The 22035-nt window shown below is 41.8% G+C and overlaps 1 long non-coding RNA gene across 8 annotated transcripts in view; it reads left to right on the top strand.

Moving 5' to 3' along the window:
- The window catches only part of LOC116278408 (uncharacterized), a 127744-nt gene that overhangs the window by 49353 nt on the left and 56356 nt on the right, over nt 1-22035 (top strand). For 6 of the 8 annotated variants that reach the window (XR_012071446.1, XR_012071445.1, XR_012071441.1 and 3 more), the window contains 3 exons: nt 10554-10729; nt 13441-13552; nt 15070-15304. This is a non-coding gene — a long non-coding RNA (uncharacterized lncRNA). The remainder of the gene's footprint in view (nt 1-10553; nt 10730-13440; nt 13553-15069; nt 15305-22035) is intronic. The other 2 variants (XR_012071444.1, XR_012071448.1) reach the window with 2 other exon arrangements.

Below are 22035 nucleotides of genomic sequence, written 5' to 3'. Positions count from 1 at the left end.
CAAGGCCACCAGTGGCCTCTGCTTGGCTATATCCAGTGGTCAGTTCTCAGCCCTCAACTTATTGGACCTAACAGCAGCATGTGATACTTTCTCCTTAAAATAACTTCCACTTGACTTCTAAGACCCCATACTCTCCTAGAATTTTTTTTTTTTTTTTTGGTCACTGCTTCTTAGTCCCCTTTGCTGACTCTTTCTTATCTATCCGGCTTCTGAGAATTGGAATATTTCAGAGCCCAGTCCTTGGATCTCTCCTCTATTCTGTCTACCTGCATTCCCTAGTCATCTTGTTCAGTCTCATCACTTTAAATACCATCTTATCTGCTTGCTTCAAGTATCTTTTCCTTCCCTCTAGAGCTATTCTCCGTCTTTCTCCATCTTCTTCTTTGTCTTAGGAGATTGGCTTGTATATGCTTTATCAACAGGCCTCCATGCCTTCTGGCTTCTGTTTGCTTGTAAACAATGGTGTGTAATGGCAGAATATTAAGGGGAGAGAGAAAAGTAATGTTGGAGTATTTATTCTCTCTGCTCCTTCTGGGTAAGGACTCTTAACTAAAGATGTCTCCTCTCAAGACCCCCTTCCCTACCCAATTGTTTCCCAGTTTCTATAGCCCCTGGATTCCTTTTCTTTTGGTATTTGGAACACCCAGAGTTTTCCATGATTCCTAGGGCTTCCCTAAATGCCCACCTCTAAAAATAGTCCCTCTGTAAATAAACCCCCCTTAAATATTCCTTATTTGCATATGCCAATATTTTCTGTTGGGATCCTGACTGATAAGTCCAGTGACTTCCAAATATATAACTTCAGTTGGAGTCTCCCTTCTGAACTCCAGTCTTCTGTATCTAGCAGGCCACAAAGCACCTCCTCTGAGCTCTCTAGTAGAAATCTCAAACTTATTATGTCCAGTGTTGATCTCCTGACAGTCTCTCTCCAACCTGTTCTTCCCCGTCTTGGTAAATGGTAAGTGTCTTTCCTGTTGCTTAGGCATATCTCTAGGATTCACTCATCCTTGGATCTTCTCCCACCTTACATCTAGTTCATCAGCAAATCCTCTTGGTGCTACTTCTCACCAGCCCCTTGCCATGACTCTGGTCCAAGCCATCATCACAGCTTATCTGAATTATTGTAGCAGACTCATATGTGGCCTCCCTGCTTCCTCCCTGCTTGCTTCCTTACTGTTTCATAGCAGCCAGGGCAGTCTTGTCATGCATAGTCAGATCACGTCCCTCCTCTGGTCATCAGCCCAGCATCACTCTGATGCATGTGAATGAGTCCCTGTCTCCTTTCTGACCTCATCTCCTACAACCCTTGCCTTTGTTGTCTTCACCCCAGCCACCCCAGACTCCTGCATGAAACTGCCTAGACTTGCTGTCCCTCTGCCTTCCCCCAGATAGGCATGCGGCTGTTTTCCTTGCTTCCTTCTGATCTTTCACTTATTAGTTTTTCACTTATTTGTTTTATTTATTTGTTATTTTCACTTATTTATTGAATCTATTGTCTTCTCCCTGCCAGAATGTATGTTCCATTAGGGCAAGAATTTTTACCCCTTGGAGTGTCTGGCACAGAACAGTTGAATTTTGAGTGAATAAAAACATTTTTAAAAGACCTAAATAAATGAAGATGTATTGTTTTAAAGGATAGGAAAACTCAGTATTATGAAGATGCCAATTTTCATCAAATTGATCTATAAATTCAGTGCAATTCCAATAAAAATCCCAACAGAGGTCTTCAAAGAACTTGACAAATCGATTGTAAATGTATATTGATGAACACAGCCTAAGAATAGCTAAGCAGTCTTACAGAAGAAGGTTGGAAAATTTGCCTTTCCAGATAGCATACTTTTTCATAAAGTTACAGTAAACAAGAAAAACTGATATTGGTTCAGGACTAAACAAATTGTCAATAGAACAAAATAGAAAACCCAAAAGCAGACCTGTACATATGGAGACTTAATATGCAACAGAGGTAGCATTGCAATGATTGGAGAAAGAGAGGAAAATTCAATAAATTGTCCAGGGACACTTGGTTATACATATGGAAAACAAGTGAAATTGGGTCCCTTTCTTGCACTGTATACATAATGAATCTCAGGTGAATTAAACTTAAATGTGTACAACAAAACTTTAACATTTTTAGCAGAAAATAGAAGAATATATCTTTATGATTTGGGAGCAAAGAAGGACATACTAAAAAGACCAAACAAGTACTAACCATGAAAAAAATATTGACAAATCTGCCCACATAAAAATGAGGAGTATTTGTTTGTTAAGAGACACTATTTAAAAAGTGAAAATGTGTATTACAAAATGGAAGAAGATATTTGGAGCAAATACAACTGGCAAATGATTATTATTCAGAATATATAAATAACCCCTAAACATCAGTTAGAAAAAATACAGATATCTCAAAATGAAAATGGGCAAAAAGGTTGAACAAGCTTTCATGTTTCAGGAAACACAAATGACCAAAATTCATGATAATATGCTTCATTCCTTTATCTTTTATTTATGCAGTAATCAGAAAAATTTTATTTCATACTAACATTGGAAATCATTAGATTTTTTTAAACCAAAAAATATTATGAAATGAAGCATGAGTGAGGATATGGAGCAAATGGAACACTTACACACTGTTGATGGAAATGTCAGTAGGTACCATCACAGGAAAAACAATTTGGTGTTATCTTTTAAATGTGAGCATCCGCATGGGTACCAGGAGACCTGCTTAGGGATGTTTCTAACAGTGTTCTGTATAGTAACACCTCCCCTCAAAAAACACAATTTCAAGAGGCTAGAAACAACCCTGATGCCCACTGACTACACGAATAAATAAATTGTATCTATTCATACAGTATAATATTAAGAACACTGAACCACTTCTGGTGGTTCATGAATGAACCACGACTACACACTGACTTTCTTTCCACTGTTATTGGCCTGTGTGGCTCCTCTCCTGGCAGCACCTGCAGCTCAGCTCCAGAATAGGACAGCCAGTCCTCCCAGTAACAACATGAACTTTTCAGTGCAGGCCCTTCTCCCTTCACCTTAAACACAGCTCTGACTCTTTCTCTCTTTCTGCTCCTGTCTTCACACTCCCTGTACCCTACCCCTAAAACAGGCTCTGTGTGTATGTGTGTGTATGTGTGTGTAGGACAGGTGAAGGAGGGGATTCAGAATAGTGTAGTGTTAGGCTTCTGCTAGGAAGAAGGAAGGAATGGGTGCTGGGTAGGCAGCCATTGTCCACTAGTCTGTCCCCCCTTCCCTGCTACAAACTCCTTGAGGGGAGAGACCATGTCATAATTATCTTTGCATTCCCTGAGCATGCTACCTGGCACACCTCAAGTGTTGAAGAAATATTGAACAAAAATTAGCCTTAAGTAAGAACTAACTGGTCAGACCGACTGATAGAGAAATCAGGTCCAGAGCTTCTTACCAGAACCAATTGGGAAAGCTCAAATCAGATAAGGAAATGCATGGATGACGAACTAGGAAGTAGAGGTATTTTAAGGGCTTTATTTGACTAGCAAAAGAAAAGCATACTGGTCAGGGGCACCAGTCTCCTCCAGAGTGTCCAGCATATAGAACACTGTTGCTTAGAACACTGTTGCTTTTTTTTTTAATTTTTAATTTTTAGATTGAATTATAGTCAGTTTACAATGTTGTGTCAATTTCCGGTGTACAGTATAAAGTTTCAGGCATACATATACATACATATATTCGTTTTCATTATGGGTTACTACAAGGTATTGACTTAGTTCCCTGTGCTGTGCAGAAGCTTGTTGTTTGTCTACGCTGTTGCTTTTTGATGCAAGTGACCTACAGTCTTTAGCAGTAACTCCACAATGCGGTGGTATTATGATCTTAAAAGGAGCACAGCAGACACTTTTGTCCTCCAGTTGCCAGGGCGTGGAGCATGGCTTACCATTCAACTGGAACAATATTTTTGGCAGCAGTGCCTTCAGTAGCTTTTCTCAGCACGTCCCCTGCTCAAGCCAGCTACTTACTGGACAGGCTGGATGGCATGACAGTGCTTAGGCACCAGGCCCCCTGGACCTGCTCACTTGCTCCCTGTTTTCCCAATTTTGCCGGTGTTGTTTCGTATCCCTCTGGTGATGACTAATTTACCACTCCCGTGTCTGATGAGGTACAGAGAAACCCAAAAGTTTCCTGACTTATGGTAAAAAAAAAAAAAAAAAAAAAAAGCCAAGACCTGGCCAGTGTATTCAAACACTCAGGACAAAAATCATTGCCCATTCCTGCCTCCACATCGGGGTCACCTTGTGTGGTGACGTACTTTCTGCCTTTCACAAAGGCCCTGCTGAGGGGCCAGAAGGAGCTGGTCCAGATTGCACTCTGCTGGTTAAACCTGTGGTGGGGTTTGAATCCTGTGTCTGCCTGGAGGAGGGGGCCCTTAGGGCTCATAGAGGCATCATCTGCTTGCCTGAGGGCACCTTCCTCTGATTGGCATGGAGGCTGATTATCCCTTCCCATCCTGTCCTGAGGATGGACCCAGAAGCCCTGGACTGATTCAAGATTGCTTCCTACCCTGGCTCTTACTGGGAGTGAGACTACATACAGAAGGATGTGATCGGCCTATCTCCCTAACTCTATTCCTGGAGATCTGTGTCTCCGTATGCTGCCTGTCTGAGAGCATCCCCTGACCCAGGGAGCATTCTGTGCTGTGGGGCCCCGGCTGTCCAGCCTGCTCTCGGCCTGCCCTCTAACTTCTTGCCTGGCTGATTCCTGGCTCACTGTTTAGCCCTCAACTTCCCTTTGTGTGCAGGTCCCTGGCTGGTTGCTGATTCCATCTCTGGCTGTTTCTGGTCCCGGCTTTCAGTCCTGACTCTCAGAACTTAGATTCAGCACTGACAACAGCCTCTAATTGGGACAAGAAGAGATTGTTTTCCATGGGATGGAGTGTTTCTGTCCAGCCAAGTAGGACATCTTTGTGTAGCCAGGCTTCACCCCCTGGGGCATTCTGCACATACCCTTGTTTACAGATGGCCTCTCAGACCCTACTGTTCCAGCACCCCTCCCAACCCATTCTTCTTGTCCACAGCCACTGAGTTCATTCCTCTGTTATCTCTCATCACATGTATCTCTCTAGATTACAGATGATCATTCTCAGTTTTATTTTCAGCAATGTGCTGAGACCCTCAATAACATCTTTTCATAACTTGACTCAGCTCCTGGAGCCTCCCAACTTTATGCCTCCCCCAGGAGCCACCCCTTCCACACACGCACACACATTCATGTACATGCACTCACACAGAGCCTGCTTTAGGGGTAGGATCCAGAGACAATTTGGTTGCTGAAGCCATATGCAGGGTGAGTCAGAAGTCTGCTCAGAAAGTTCACATTGTTATTGGAAGGACTGGCTGTCCCATCCTGGAGCTGAGCTGCTTGGCTTGCTGGGATAGAAGCAACACCAGCAAACAGGACCAGAAGGAAAGCCAGGATTGGGGAGTAATAAAAGATGAGGGGAAATTGTCCTGTCAAAAGCCTAGGGGAAAAGATCACACTTCGAAAAATTTGCTTGGAAATAATCATGCCCCCTGTTTCCTTGCTCAGCCCCATCCCCATTTCTGTCTGGAAACTGCAAAAAACAGCTCCCTTCCCCTGATAATTTGTTCTGGCCACCTACTCATTCTAACACACTTTTTGATCTGATCCCTGTGGCTCAGTTTCAGGTACTTGCCCCTGTCCCCTTGGTGATGCACCCACTTTGTACCAACCCTTTCCCCCAACTTGGCCCTCTCCCATGGGGGATCGTGACATTCAGACACCTTTGTACCCTGGCTTCAGGGAGGGTGAGCACCTTCAGGGCTGGGATCCCTTCATTACATTCCTTTTCCACTCTCCACTTAACATGATTCTGAGCACACATCATGTGTGTGTCAATGTTTGTTAACTGATTGATGGACAGATTCATTATAAGCGCTTTCTATCACATCCTATATAATGGTGTTTTTCAAGGTGTGCTGTGAGGACCCTTTGTGCCAGAATCTCATTGGATGTTTTCTAAATTACAGACTCTTGGACCCACCACACACCTACTAAATCAGAATTTCTGGGAGTAGAACTAGCACTTGCATTGTAGTGGATCAAAGATGGCCACAAATTCTTTGACATCTCTCCCATCAAGAGGTGGGGTCTGTTTCTCTTCCCCTTGAAATTGGCCCATGGCTGCTCTGAACAATGAAGTGATGCTTATGCCAGTTCAAGGCCAGTTCCTTGATTTCTGGGAGCCTTGGACTATGTGGGGAGACCCTTCAGCTACGTGGAGGAGAAGAGTCTGGCTGAACCAGCTTTATAGTGATCTTCTCCATTGCCAGGCATGAGGGTGAAGCTGTCTTGGCCCCTCCAGGTGGGACTAGCCACCAGCTAAAAACCAGTGGGTGACCCCAGATGATCACATTGGGCAGAAGAATCATCCTGCTGAGCCTTGCCATAATTCCTGACCCACAAAATCATGGAATGTAATAAAATGCTTGTTGCTTTAAGCCTCCACATTTTGGGATAGTCTTTTACATCCCAGTGGGATAGATAGCAAGAATATACCAATGTCACAAATTCTCCAGGTAATTCTTGTGTATCCTAGAATTTTAATCATTGTTGTAAAGAGATCTGACATTGAATAAGTGAAATTTTATATCAAAGAATAGAAAACATAATGAATTTCATAATTTGTCCATATCCTAGGGGAAGGAAGATATGGCACAATAAAACCTCATCATTTATGTCTTTGAACTCATTTTGTTTATTGAATAGTAGGTTGATTCTGTTCACAGCACTAACAGGAGAGGGCCTCCAGCTCTCCTAAACTTTTCTAGGCAATCCAGTTGCCACAGACAGTGTTAATAAACAATGTCACCCCAGTGGAATAAAATTCAGCTTTGGATATAAATGTAGTGAGCCCTGACAACATTTGGTTTGGACATGTTTCCCTAGTCTGTGTTTCCAGGCCAACACTAAAAAGATTTTCTTTTTCTTTTTTTCTTTTTTCTTCTTCTTCTTTTTTTTTTTTTTTTTTTTTTTTTTTTGGTATGTCTCTTGGGAGTGTATTTTAAGACTGAAGCTTGTGGGTTTCTTTCAGGTTTCATAATGAAACCTTTAGGCTTGTGAGTCACATGACTGACCACTACTTTTGCCATAGTTTGGGACAAAAACCACAGGATCCTACAAACCCCACTGGGATTAGTGATTTTTGTTTTGGTTTCCCAACAAAGCAGTTTGGACAAATCTGAGAAATTTTTACAGACTCAGCAGAGATCGGTGTGAAACTCAGCATCTTCCTTGGATGCTTTAGCTCAGCTTCAGTGGGTTTGGACAGGCCCAGTGCTTAAAAATGGAACTCTAAAAGCATAAAACCACACAAGCCAAAAATGTTTTCCAAAACGAGTTTAACTAAGCTGAAGCTGCTGGGATTTGTGCCCTTTCTGTGCAGACAAGTAAGTGTGCCTGTTCCACCTCAACTCCCAACCTGCCTTCAAGTTCATTGGGTCTGTTGTGTCACCTGCTGAATAGAGCTGTCCCTTTGGAACAGAACTCTGGCCTCTTCAGACATCCTCAGAGGTGGCAGTGTGCTTCCAACAACTCAGTAATTCAAAGTCTGGCAAGAAATCCATCACACCATTTATTTCTATTTTGTTCATCTGAAAAACAAACTGCCCATATGGTGGTATCACTTGAGGACAGCTGACAAATAAATACAATCATCCTTAAAGCCAGCGGTTCCCAAACAACCAGTCTGGTCCACGGCAGGGCTGTGTCAACATTATTTGAGCTGCTGTTTAAAAATACAGATTCTGAAGCAGCCCTGCTGATCAGAATTTCTGGGTGGGAGCCCAGGAATCTTCATTTTTAATGAGCTGCTCAGATGATTATATACATCCAAGTTTAGGAAACACTTCGGTGTTTAAAAAATATGACACTTCTGCTTCTGGCCAAGATGGAGTAACAGGGATTGGATTTATCCTCCTGCCTGACACAACTTAAAAACTAAAACAAAATGTATAAAAGAGCGATTTTAGGCCCTGGATATCAGGCAGCACATGATGGTGATCGCTGAGAGGAGAACAAATGAGTTTCCAGAATTCGAAAAGGGAGAAAGGACAACGCTCAGTATGTGACAAAGACATTTACAAAAAGAGATCTTGAGAAGGTGATTTCAGTTTACTCTACGAAGGACTCAGTCCCATCACCTCGGGGGCCTGGCTGAATAACCTGAGGTCCTTCCTTCCTGTGGGATGTTCTGCAGCATAGATGTATGTGTGCTGATACAGACTAAAGCCAAGGAAAGAATAGGTTTGGAGCATGCTCTTGTTTGTGTTTTAAAAAGAGAGATTTACATATTACAATATGCAGAATCCTTCTGTAGGAAACATAAGAAAGTGGTATGTTGGTTCTGTCTGAGGAACAGACCTGGCAAATGGGGATGGGGCGGGAGGGAGATTTGTTTTACTGCACACTTTTTGTCCTGTTAAAATATCTCAAAATGTTCATATGTATTAAATAAAAAAATCAAAATAAATGAATCATCTTAAGGATTTCTTTAAACATTTAACTCCCAAACTCATCTTTAGAAAACCATCAACCATGTAAAGCAATTGTTACAATGTGACCCAGGCAATCATTTATTCTATATGTCACTCACAATTAAGTTCATCTTTTATTCAGCTGGCATATAATACAATACTACACACCAAAAAGTGACAACAAATTACATCATTGTGTTTCAACTTGTTCAAAAGACAAGTCATTGTCATCTGTTCATTTCCAAAATATGAGTTTAAAATTACTTAATTGTTCTTGGGGTCTGGCACAGTCCCACACAATGCCCAGTGTCAATTATCTGGTTACATACACATTCCTGTGGTTGTTTCTAAAATCTGCAAAATTGTTCTGCTCTAGACTCCCAAGTATCAGAAGAGTAAGATATTTCTACCACCCTCGTTTTCTCTATGCATGGGTACACGTAAGACAAAGAAAAGCTTCTGGGTTGGAATGAGTGTTTCTCCCGCAGACAATGGCCAGCGTCCCCACTGGTTGTCCGTGGTCAGACCTCTGGGTGACGGGACCCTGCACTGTACTTGATATTGTACTTTTTGTCCTTTCCTTAAGGATGTACCATATACATGTTTTTGTTGTTAAACAAGCGATGAGCTGTATAAATTATCTAAAATTTTGATTGTGCAGACAACAAAGATTTTGGAAGTTTAAAGAATTAAGAGCCCCAAAGAATAGATTTACTCAAAGAACCAACATCAAAGAAAGTGACTCTGGAATCTAAGTAACTGAGAAATCATTTCCATTCTCACAAGCTTCTAATATCCTGTCATGCTTGCTCGACTCATGGATTCCTACCACTAGCACACACAAGACCGGTTCTTTCTCTCTTGAACAACTTCTCAAAAACAATGGAAAGCAAGGAAAATATGGTTATGTGTGTGTTTGCTTGTATTATCGTAAACACTGGGAAGACACACAAGAAACTAACAATGTGCTTACCTATAAGGAGTGGGGAGGGTGGGGAGGGACTGGAGTAAATGGAGATAGACCTCCCAACACACAAATTTTACAGTGTTTTCATATTGAACCATAAATGCATCACCTATTTTTTAAATTAAAATTTGAAAATATTTCTCAAAGTTTATCTCAGTTCATATAACCTTTGTATAGCATGCCTAAGCCTGGGTTAAATGGGGATTGAAGTTGCATAAAGCAAGTAAGAGAACACAAAGCTGAAAGCAACCCCACCTTCCTCCTCTGGTTATCAATTTTGTTGAAAAAAGACCTCATGAAATTAATCTCACTGATTTCCTTCTGGCTACCATTTCCCATGGCTTAGATGAGTCCGCAGGTTCTTAGAACATTTTTTAAAATAAGAGACAAAATTTGGGGCACCTCACTACAGAATTATGTGTGTACATGTTATGATAAAAGGTGAACCAAACAAAGAGACTACTGGGAAGAAAAAGAAATACTGTGTGTGTGTGTGTGTGTGTGTGTGTGTGTGTCTGTGTGTGCAGGGGGAGCTGGGAGAGACGGCAGAGAAGGACTGGAGGTATTTCCCAGGGTAAACATTAGAGGTTTAATTTTTGCAAAGCAGCTTTTCTGGTGAAATATTGCTGACTGTATTTGGAAGTTGATAATATAATTCAGTGCTCCTCTGGGTATTGTGGATATACTATGATTTTCTTGGTTGAAATGTCTCCCTCCCCACCCCAGAATAGTAGAAAGACTGAATAATTTCATATTGGACACTTTCCCTTTCGGGGAATAATTTAAGCACTACCATATGTCTTCTTAATTCGTCCTTCTACTGTCTCTCACGAACCGCTGGGCTTTGAAAACACAAAAACAAAACAAACACAAAGGAACACCCTGGAGAAGTGTGTGTGTGTGTGTGTGTGTGTTTGTGTGTGTGTGTGTGTTTAAAATCACTCTGGTGATTGCCCAATCACTGGGCCATGGTAATCATCCAGGAAGGTGTTTGAAGATATGCTCCACTGAAGGGGAGTGATAACAACCTTCAGAAACTGTTTAATCCCCAGGAACTAAAATCAGTCTGATGGCAGCTGCGCAAGATGGGAAGGAATAATCATCAGAATGAGACGAAGCAAGAGCGCATGAAGTGTGTTTGCCCTCAGCCACCAGCGTCAGAAGAGCGCAAGTCCAGGTAGCATGCACTTTACCTGAGATGATTCTGGGGTGTTTTCCCTCACTCCTGGTAAGCTGCATCTCTTTCCCGCGTGTGCTATAGCATTATTGTCCCATGTTCACAGTGAGCTGTTGAATTCCCAGGAGCAGAGGCCTGTTTCTGAAGCACCCAAATCAGTCTAGAAATAATAGTCTGGTTATTTGCTTTTTCACCCCTCTGTCTTTTCCACGCCCTGAGGAGTTAACATAGCTAACTTTATTCACATCAAACAGCCATGGAGGTTAAAGTTATCTGTTTGGAGCTGTATAATTTACTTGAAAAGTGCAGTGATTCTTTAAGTACATTCACTTCATAAGCACTCAGCAGACCCGATTATTCAGGACACGTCTTCTCTCAGAAAGCTGATTAAATTATATAAATTATCAAGACAGTTATTTCAAAGATGCTGAGAAAAATCAGCCTTTTTGTCAGGTGCCTGTGGCACTCATAAAACTTGACCCCGACATTCTTTGACATCCTCTCATTGAAAGGAAGAGTCCCCTACACCTTCCTCTGAAGCAGGATGGTTTGGTGAGTGCTTTGACCAATTGCGTATGGTAGAAATGTCGCTGTGTGACTTCTTCAGCTGGATCTGAAAAGACCACGCCGTTTCTGCCTTCTCTTGGGATGCTTGCTCTGGGGAAGCCTGCCTCCACGTAGAGTCTAACTCCCCTAAGAAAGTCTTGCTGGAAAGACCTTCTGGTCACAGCCAGCATCCACTGCCAACCATGTGGACAGGCCATCTTGGGTGTCCCCAGATGTGTTAACACCTTCAGATGGTTGCAGTCCCTGCCAGTATCTGACTGCAACCTCATGAGAAATGCCGTATGATTACAAAGCAGCCAAGCCTGTCCTGAACTCATAAACCACAAAATCATTTTAAAAGATTGTTTTTAACAAATGGGTTTTTGGTTAACCCTCTAAGTCTCAGGGTATTTTGTTTTACAGTGCCAATGGGAAAGCGCTTTCTCCCCTTTGACGCCCCGCTTCACCTTTCCAGCTGCTCACTTTCACTTCTGAGCGCACTGTGGTTGCTTTAATCCACTTTTCTGTGGGTTTATCTTTTCAGACTTTACACACATTCATATACAGCCACGTACACACAAAATTGATCCCTTGACTTAGTTTTACTCCCTAGAATGCTCATTAAAACCTCACTTGTTAGCTGAAAAAACTTCGGTCTGCAGGGATTAAGTTTCTTGCCCAAGGTGACATGGCTAAGTAGGGGCCCAGCTGGAAGATAACCCAGGTCTTCTGACACCCAGTCTAGTCCTTTCCCTGCTAATTACTTTCATTTCTCACTGACCTCATAAAATAAAATGGGTCAGTCCTTTTCTAGTCCAGAGGCCATAAACTCTGAAAGTGCCTAATAGGCCCCTGGGCGCCGCACCTTGTGTGGCCTTCCAAGGGTGACCAATGGGCACTAGGTGAGCATGGCCTACAGCCAGACTGCCTGACAGGAGGAGGGGGCGTAAGTGAGGAAGGGAAAAAGGAAAGAGCCAAGAGGGCCTGGCTGACGCCTGCCTCCTTCCTCCTGGGACTACCTTCTGAAGGCCAGTTACTAATTATGGTCAGAGTGCAGGCGGGGATTTCCGAACTTGCTGGGAAAATGCCAAAAGCCCCCCTCAAACTTCTATGTTAGGGTCCCCTTACAAAAACAAAAGTGTTTAACATGGTATATGCATCCTTCTGAATCAGGCTTAAAAAGATGAGTGGGACCAAAGATTGGGAAATTCTGTTAGAAGGACCGGAGCTGGTTAAATGTGCGGAGTGTGTATCTGTGTGTTTTATCTGCCACTCAAAGGCCCACACAGGCTGTCATTAATACCTTCTCGGCCGCCTACTGCCCCCAAGTTGCCCCAATTTTTCTAAGCCCTACAGCATTGTCATTTCATTTGTCTGGCAAGGGAATTAGAGCCAATGAATAAGAAGGCCACCACCCCCCTTGGTAATGATATATCTCCATCCCCCTCCGCTACCTAGCCAACAACCAGCTCTCCCTCCCCTTCCCCCTCCACTACTACCATTCTCCTACACCAAAGAGTAAAGGATGATTAAAAGTCTTTTACATGAGGTGTGGTTTAGTTCAATATGTACTGTTGGTTCTGCAAATATGCTGGTGGGAGGTTGACTATGCATGTTATATACCATATGCCACTCTGCGGCTGGCATGCAGTGGAAAGCCTGAAAAGCATGGAAAGGAAAATGGATATTCTTTCTGCTTTTGAAGCACAGTCTTTAAAAAAAAAAAAAAAGAAGTTTTAGAGAAAAAAATCACATAATTACAGTTTTGCTAATCCTTCATGGATTTCTTACACTGCACACAATTTGCCTCTCAAAAAACAGCAGCAGATTTAACTAACCTCCTCAGATTCATCAAATCACGTTCAAATAAATATACCTTCACTTTATGTGCTGGATATATTCTTGATCTATTATGTGTACATTGAATTTTTACAAATTTGGTCATATTTGAAATATTCTCAGAGTGCTCTCAGTTTAAATTGGTACTATTTTGTTAAACAAATAGTAATTTTGTAATGCAAATAGTCACTCCCTAACTTATTTGTTTTGTAAGTTTGGACTACTGTATTTACATTTTTCCTGAAAACAAGGTACATCTGTAGATAAAGGCAAGCAGGAAGACTAATTTATAAGTAATACAACATAAAATTTTTAAATATAAATATTTTTAGTTTTAGAAATTTAATCTAGGAATTTAACCTTTTTTTTTTTTTTAGAACTTTTATCTACAGCAAGAACTTGTGCCTACCCCAAAGTAAGGCAGTCTGGAGACAAGTAGCAAAATATTTAATTTATCCTAAGGACATAAAAGAACAATTGTGTAAAGATGTATGTACCAAGAAGGTTGATTGCAGCATTATTTATAATAACAAAAAATTGGAAGGACTCTGAAACACCATCAATGGAGAAGTAATTTAAATGAAAACAAGTTATTTTACTTTCATGCAGTAAAATACTATGCTGCTGTCAAAAGGGGTAAAAGAACCACAATAAGATACCATTTTCACCTACTGTATGGGCAACAGTTTGAGAATTTGATAACCTCCTACTGCTGAGTGTGGGGTAATGAAGAGGTCAGATAGTGCCTAAGATACTTCCTCATTGGGTGGTGTTTTTTTGGGCATATCAGTAGGTTTGGGTACCATCAGGTTTGCCAGTCCACAAGTATTCAAGAGACTGAGATGCTAAAATCAATGTGATATGAAGTTGAATTATTTACTTTAAAAAAAAACTTTGAAGCCATTTTCATATATTTAAGAGATTCAAAAAGAAATTTTAAAGAATTATACTATTTAATGAGCAAGTATTAAAGTTAAATTTTCCTAAGATATTTTTACTGGAAACATCACTTATTGTTTTTTAAGGGGAAAATATGTATCTGGCTCTTTAAGAACAAGTTCTAGATAAGATCATTTTATGTATTTTAAAGTTGGATAGTAGGTTTGCTACATTTAGTAATACTCAGTGTTACCCACTTCTTGGATCTTTTTCAGGGAGAGGGTATACTTGCTCTCTGAATTTACTTAAAGAATTACTTGGCAATTCAGTTTATGGAAATGAACTGCTATTTAATCTGTGATCCTAAAGACTTTCATTTGGTTACCAACTGTAATTTTTGGGGGGTCGCCTAGTACAGAAAAATGGGGATAGGGAATATTCACTAATAATCTCACCATTCTTACTTAACACTTTTTTGGTCTACTTCCTTCCAAGGGTTTTTCTCAGAATTGCTCTTCTTTTAAATACAAAATACTACAAACACACAGAAAATGACAATAAATAATATACTAAAACTCCTGTTCTATGGCAAATTGAAAATCCCTCCACTAAAAACAACTAAAAATGTAAAAAAAAAATCAAAATTAAAAATTATTTTTAAATGCATCACTGAGCTAGTAAGAGAGAAAGAAATATGAGGCAAATAAAGTGAAAGCAGGGATCCTGAAAATTAAGAGTGCTCTGAATTTAGCCTTTTCCACGGAGGCATCAGTAGAGCTCTGCTAGGGCTAACCTGAAGTCCTGACCAGGTAAAGTGGGCAGGAGACCAAGCCCGAGGCCCAGCGAAGGTGAGGTCTGACAGGAGACCCCGTGTGTAAAGCTAGGATCCCAGCGGGCAACACTGTCAGTACGTGGGTGAACTAGATATAAACCAGCCCCACAGACGGCGACAGCAAGGAAGCTTGCTTATCTTGACCCTTGTGCTGGGGGGAGCAGGGAAGAATCTCTCCTGAAAATTCATAACCACAAGCAAACCTACATGGGGAGGGGGTTGTAGTTTGAAATTTATGTTATCTATGAGGACAAAAAGACTTCAAGCTGAAAATTTTATTTTAAAATGGTTTCAGGTTTTAACTGATTCCAGGCACATGGCAGAAATAAAAATAACATTCTCTGGAGGAACCCACCTTCAAATCAGGTCTCAAAAAATGTCCACAATCAAACAGCAGAGAATTTGGCGCAACAATCAAAACCCACAAAACATACAAGCCATCAAGAGAGCATGGGTGATATCTGAAACTAAAAATGGAAGAATCAGACTTCAAATGACATTGGATATTATCATTATCTGCCATACATAAAGTAAGTGTATGTTTAGTTGGCAAAAAGTAATAATAGAAGGGATTAATATATATTAGGAAAAAGAGACTGAAAGTATCTTGTAACTTTGCAAAACAAATAGAATTTTTAAATAAGAAAATTATGATTGAAATTAAAATATCCAAAGGATTGATTAAACAGAAAAGTAGACACATTCAAAAAAAGTAAATGAACTGAAAGAAACTGTTCATAAGGTAAAACAGGGAGACAAAAAGTATGAAAAGTAAGCCAAGAGATTTAGAGAGTAGGTAAGACCTTACGTGGCTCTAATAGGAGTTTCAGAGAACAGACTCAGCTTCAGTAGTAATCAGGGAAATGCAAAGTGAAACAAAGATGAGATGTTATTTTACCCTTGTTATCTCAGTAAAATTCATGATACCAAGTTCTGGCAAAGGTGTAGATAAATAGGAACTGCTCTGTTGCTTGCGGGGGTGTAAATTGGTACGAGCATTTTGGAAAGCAATTTGGCAACATCTAGAAAAGCTGAGCATGTATCTAGATACCTACCCTAGAAACGTTCTCATTCACCTACCCAGGAAAATACGTACAAGGATGTTCATCATCGAACTGCTTATCCTAGCAAAAGAATAAAAACAACTGAATGGTTATGTATTTTTTGAAAATCACTGCATAATCCCATTCTTCAGGAAAGCAGCACTTAACAAGAATCTTGTCATTTACAAAGCCTTGGGGGACAAGTTCTGCCTTGTCCATTTCAGGAGGCTGCCAGGGCACCTGGGAAGAGACAGTCAAAGTTGGGACTGGGGAAGTTCTTCTGGGGATCGTCTTGGTCATTCATTCATTCGTTCAGCTAGTAATTACGGAAGACCTTCTCTGTAGCAGGTGCTAATAGTTGAAAGGTATTAGCTATTAGCTCGTCTTTCCAAGCTAGACTCAGTTCTAACATTTTGGGGTGTGATGATACTCGATCTGCGTGTCCTTGAATCTCCTGTTTCTCCCTCTGGGTCTCAGTCTTCTGGCCATTTTACTGCTCCTTGGACTTCCCTTAGGGGATAGTCAGGAGTAATGATAAAAGAGCACAGTTCCTTCTGCCTTCTGTTGGGAAGGAAATGTGGAAACCTGGTTGAAATTCTTTACTTTCCAACCTCCATGGCTCCACTCAGCTCTGATCTTTGCCTAACCACTCCGGCTAGTCTTTCTCAGTTCCCAGGCCTCATTTTCTATAGCAGTCACTTGGTTGCGCTTGCGATGGAATTTCTTGCAATGGTGTTTAAGTTGAAAGTGAAATTTCTCACTGCCCTACCGTGATTTTCAGTTGTTACTTGATGGCCAGAATAACTCTCTACATCTCATTGTTTACAGCATACATACAATGGACTGTACATAGTACGTTAGTTATAAGTAAAGTTTTCTTGAAACGAAAGTGAATAAATATATAAGTGAAAGGATAAAGTAAGCCAAAATTTGGGAATGACTTGTGGTCCCTTGTCTTCGTTGTAGGTCCCTAACTCTGAGGTCTTTTCATAGGGAATAGATACCTCTAACTGGAAATCCACAGAGAAGAACTGCATGTGTTGATCAAAATATACCACACTACACGTAGCAAAAGCCTAGGTGGACGTACTGGGAAGCACTTTGTCCGAAAGCTCTGAAATTTGGTGTTTGTTTTCTTGATGATTCTAGCTGCATCTAGCAAAATAAGATAACAGTATCTCCTAAACTGATGTATCCATGCACTTGAATATTCTCCCAAATAAGTCCATTCAAAGCATTTTTAAAACCTTAATATTCAATATCAGATCTCATTTGCAACTAGGGCTTAACTCCCACTCTCCCTTGCATCTCCACAGAGGGATTAAGCCAGGCCACATCACATCTGGCTGGATCTGTGATGTCTCAGGGATTTATGAATGACAGGCTATATTAGAGCTGGGGTCCTGGGCAGTCATCCTGAAATCAGAACCTGAATGCTCCCTTGCCAGTGGCATAGGGTCAGGGTCAACAGGTCATCAAAGGCAGCACCATCTCTGCTCTCTCCTTTTTCCAGAATCTTGCTTCACAAAAGTTCAGAGCCAGCATCTTGTGGCATTCTCTTATGAGTAACCTGTAATCGAAGCAAAGCTATTTTTTTTTCTTAGTTGGTTGTGAAGAGGGCGAAGGGAGAAAGAGGCTGGAGTGAGTGTGAGGGGGATCAGGAGACAGGAGGGCACTGTGAGGTCACCAACAGGAGAGACAGCCCTTGCACTCCACCAGAGAGACCCGTGGAAAGGCAGGGTCCTGGGCCTTGTCTATCAAGTTCCCACTGATAAGCTGAAAAATATGCAAAGTTGCGAGTTCACACAGAAGTTCAGGCATTCTTGGAGCATTACAGAGAATTATTTTGAAAACATACAATAAGATTATTGAGGGGCTGGTTTGTCAGTAAGCAGCAGCCGAGACTCTGGGAACATGGGAGCCTTCTCTGAAACTGATGTGGTGACCGCAGGTCATGGAGGGAGTCTTGTGTCCCTGTGTACAGGACTGTCTGTGTCCGGGTCATGAGACAGGCTGGGCAGCTTAGAGATGTCTTCATTTCCTTAATGACTGATGCCACCAAGGCCATGTCCATTAAGACTCCCGGGATCACATCCTGAATCCTTGAAGCCCCAGGCTTCTGCCTCATCCAGAGGCAAAGTGCTGAAAAACAGTAAGCAGACAAACGGATATCCCAAAAGATTTAGCTGGGAGAGACAGAGACCTACAAACCAACATCAGATGACACCATGGGATAATATATGCAGAAGTGTTTTAAAAATTCCAATTGTATAAAATTAGTATAAAAACTAATAGTGTTTCTGTGTAATAGCATGGCTTAGTGGACCCACAAACTGTAAGCGCTGGGCCAAAGATAAGCTGGTCCTTAAAAAAAGAACCAATACTGCCATCTTTTCTTAGTGCTCCAGATCCATAATTCAGCCTTGTGGAAATTCAACTCGACTTTGTAATGTGGGGTCGTTGGTAACATGCAAGTAGAATCAGAGATCTTTACTTTTTAAGATTGGTTATGGTCAGATAAGAAACAAGAGAACAGACAGCAGCATCTAATAGTTCACATCACTATGCATCCCTTTATAATTTTCAAAGCACTTGGGCTTTGTGGCCTCAGACCATGTGAAATAGATGGGGATTATTTTCTCTGTTTTCCAGGCAAGGAAACCAAGCCTCAGAGAGGCACTGCCCCAGGTCACAGGCTGATGAGCAGGTCCACTGTGGCTGTGTTGTCAGTGGTCTCTAGGAAGCTCTGTAGCGATGTGGCAGGAAAGAATTCTAAACCCAGAAAGTTAAACAGTTTAATTGCAGCACTGTGGAGGCAAAAGTCCTTGCCCTGTTTGCAGCTCCCAGCATCACTGACAGTGTGCCTGAAGTAGGGTGTGTTTGACTTGCCTAAATTACATCTCACCTGCCACTTTCTCTCTCAGAGCCTCCTGCTCTTGAATAATCCAGACAAAGGCACGCCTGCCCCAGTAGCAGCATAATTGCAACGTGGTAATATTTAGCACACTCAGCACTTTCTGCCCAGATGTTATCTCATTAACCTTCCCTGTGTCCCAGCGAGGCAGGTGCTACATGCAGTGTTGCTGTAGCCTCCATGGCTCTAGGGAAGTAGTCCTCCACTGTCTCCCAGGATGAAGTCCTTCAGCTCTGCAGCTGTTTTGCCAGAATTGTAGGCCAAGACTGGGGTTTCCTTCTAAAGGAAATGACTGAGTGCGAGCAGCAAATGCTACCTCTATTTTGAGCACAGGTATTTAGAAGTCTCTTATTGCTGTAAGAAGGGGGTTTGTTTCACTATAATAACACTGAATAATAAGTGCTCTTTCAATGACTATTACTTAATCCTGACAACATTGGGGGTAAGTATCATTATATTATTATTCCTCTTTTTATAGGAAACCAAGTTGCTTAGAGATTAGATACATTGCCAGAAGACACTGGTTTTTGATAGCAGAGTAGGGTTTGTACCCAGGTCTGGGTGACTTCAAAGCCAAGATGTAAGGTGTCAGTATCCTGTCTAAGGAGTTGTTTGACCTCCTGAGCAGAAGGGAAAGATTGAGGATTCAAACAACACAATCTAATTGGCACCAACCAAACTTGCAGACTTTCCTCCATCCGCTGCACAGCAGATCAGGTGGGAGAGGGAAGGTGTGAAGGGGAGAGGGCAGGGCAGCATGGTTCCACACAGCTCCTCCCAGCACCCAGGCCTGAGGCTGCCTCCTGTGAAGTTGGGAATTTCTTTCAAAACTCAGAGGCTGTTTCCAGGGCTCCCCCAGCCAGTGGTCAGGGAGGGCCTGGACCTCCCTGTGCAACAGACAGTTAGGCAGGGTATGATGGGATTCTTAAAAACAAGATGAAAGGGGAAGAGAGGAGTTGGAGAATTGTGCAAGGGAAGAGAAGCAAGGGGGGCTGGATGGGGACCCCCATCCCCCAGGGTGTCTGTCAGCTCATGCTGTTTCCCTAAAAGCCTCAGTAGATGTAGGCCTAGTATGACAGAAAGAGTATTTGTTGATTTGTGAAAGAATGAGTTTCAGTACACAGAATCTGCGTTTTAAGATTTGTCCAACCAAGTCTGGAAGGAAAAGAAATGCCCCAGCAGCAATCTCAGTAAAATGAGGTGGTAATGTGCACATAATCAAATCAACAAGGACAAACCTTTTAAAGCCAATTTTAATATGCCTTTATTGTATTTACATTAGCTTCTGGGGTTAATGTGAGAGTCTTGCTAATAATAATAGCTTTTATATAAAACTGGTTATAAGGGGAGAGGTAGTAATTGTCCCAGGTCAATTGTAATCCATGCCATAATTTCACAGCTAGTAAATCAAGTTGCAGTATCGTTTGTTTGAGTTTTTCCTTTAACCCAGGCCTTGGACTCGGGAATAGGTGGCCCTAAGCCCAGCTGCCCCATACCCAGCTGCCTGGTGACCTGAATACTGTGTGTTCCTCAGAGTGTTGACATGGTCAGGGGAACTGAACCATTCCAATACTCATTTTTACATTCTTCCATGGAAAAGTGGATTCAGATTAAGATCAGCCTTACTAATAAACACCCCGGAAATAATCAGCCACCTTCCCTGAGGCTACATTTCTCAAGCAACGTCCTCGTTCGGGGCATGTGACTAATCACAAAGTTCTGATAAGTAGTGTGTGTTCAACGTAAATTATGAACTGGCTGTTACGCTGACATTATGGCCTGATAGTGCTGAAACAAGTATTTCCAGCTTTGTGAGATCGAACTTACACCCTAATGGATACTTTTGGAAGTTAGTAGCTGATTCCTCATCTGCTTAAATTTCAGCAGCTTCTCTTCTCTTGATCAGCATAAAATCACAAACTTCAAGTAGTCATTTGGTTATTCCCATTGCTTCAGGTAGATGAATACTAAACTTCTCAAAGACTTGTGTTTTCTATTCTTGTCCTTTTCTCAAGGCACAGACGCTCATCCTCAGTGGCCCTTGTCAGGATTTTATCATTCCCACAGGCAAATTCTCCCTTAAATCCAGCCAGAAACTTTCTTGCTTTCATTCAATTTCCTCTTTCAGTTAGGTCTTCAGAAGTCATAGGGAATAATTGTTTGATAGCCCATCCATAAAACCCTTCATGAACTTGAAAACAGCTCCCAGCTTCTCTACCATAAGACAAAACCTGATTCCTTTTAACTTTTTATTTTGGCTCTCTACCCCCCAGTACAGGGCTCCTAAATCCCCTATGGTTTCTCCCCATTTGTATTCAGGGTGGTGATGTCCTGTTAGGATCCATTCAGGGGATGATTATCTCTCAGTGGAAGTCTGCAGGCAGGTGATGCCAGCCCAGCCACACCATGGAGGATGTCTATGCAGTCTTTAGCAGGTTGGGGGTGTCCCCTTCCCATTGCAAGATGTTGGCAACAAGTATCCCATGCAGTACAGCAATGACCAGTAAAAAGAGGGGGTCTCCTCCCATGAGGCTCTCTATACCATAAGAAAAGCCCTTTTCCCAACCTCCCAAATGACTTGCTTTCAGACCTCATTGGCTGGAATTGGGCCATAAATCAGGGGAATGGGACTGCAAAGATTGACAGGACCAGTCACCATTCATGCTCTCACCCCAGCCAGGCAAAAGGAGTCACTTCCTGAGCCTGTACTGTATATTGCTTTGTGGAGAGTAAAACTTCAAATAAAATTGTCTCCTCCAGCAAGTATAAAGGGGGAAGGGGCAGTGATGGCTGTTAGGTGGGCTATTAGCTGTGTTTGCCACAGGTGAACAAAGCTGGGCAGCAAACTATTCTCCACATCATTCAACATATTAATAATAACACAACAAAACATATAATTACTAAGAGCCCATCAAATGCCAGGGACTGTGAGAGCTGGCAGGCACACAAAGATGAACACCACGTGGCCCTTGACCTGCAGAACTGGCAATCAAATTGGGGAGGAGACACATGCCATGTCATTTCAAAATTGTACAGTGAGTGATAGGCATGCAGAGTGTTCTGGAAGCACCAAGAAAGAACCATTAACTCAACCAAGGGGCATGGTTCCTGTGGGGAGGCCAAGTGGACTGGCTGTAAACACCAAGAATGAGTTAGGTTAAGAAAACAAGACTGGGGAGGAGCTATGAGGTATACGACTCTTGATTTTTCTAATCTTTGTGTAATATTTTATGTCTTACTATTATGGCTCATCTAGAGTTGATGGAATAGAAAATCCTTTCAAGCCTTCAGGGTGGTGTGCATT

This window comes from Vicugna pacos, chromosome 3, assembly GCF_048564905.1.
Source record: "Vicugna pacos chromosome 3, VicPac4, whole genome shotgun sequence".
NCBI lineage: Eukaryota > Metazoa > Chordata > Mammalia > Artiodactyla > Camelidae > Vicugna > Vicugna pacos.
Note: the sequence above shows the minus strand (reverse complement) of the source record. Positions and strands in the feature narration are given on the sequence as shown.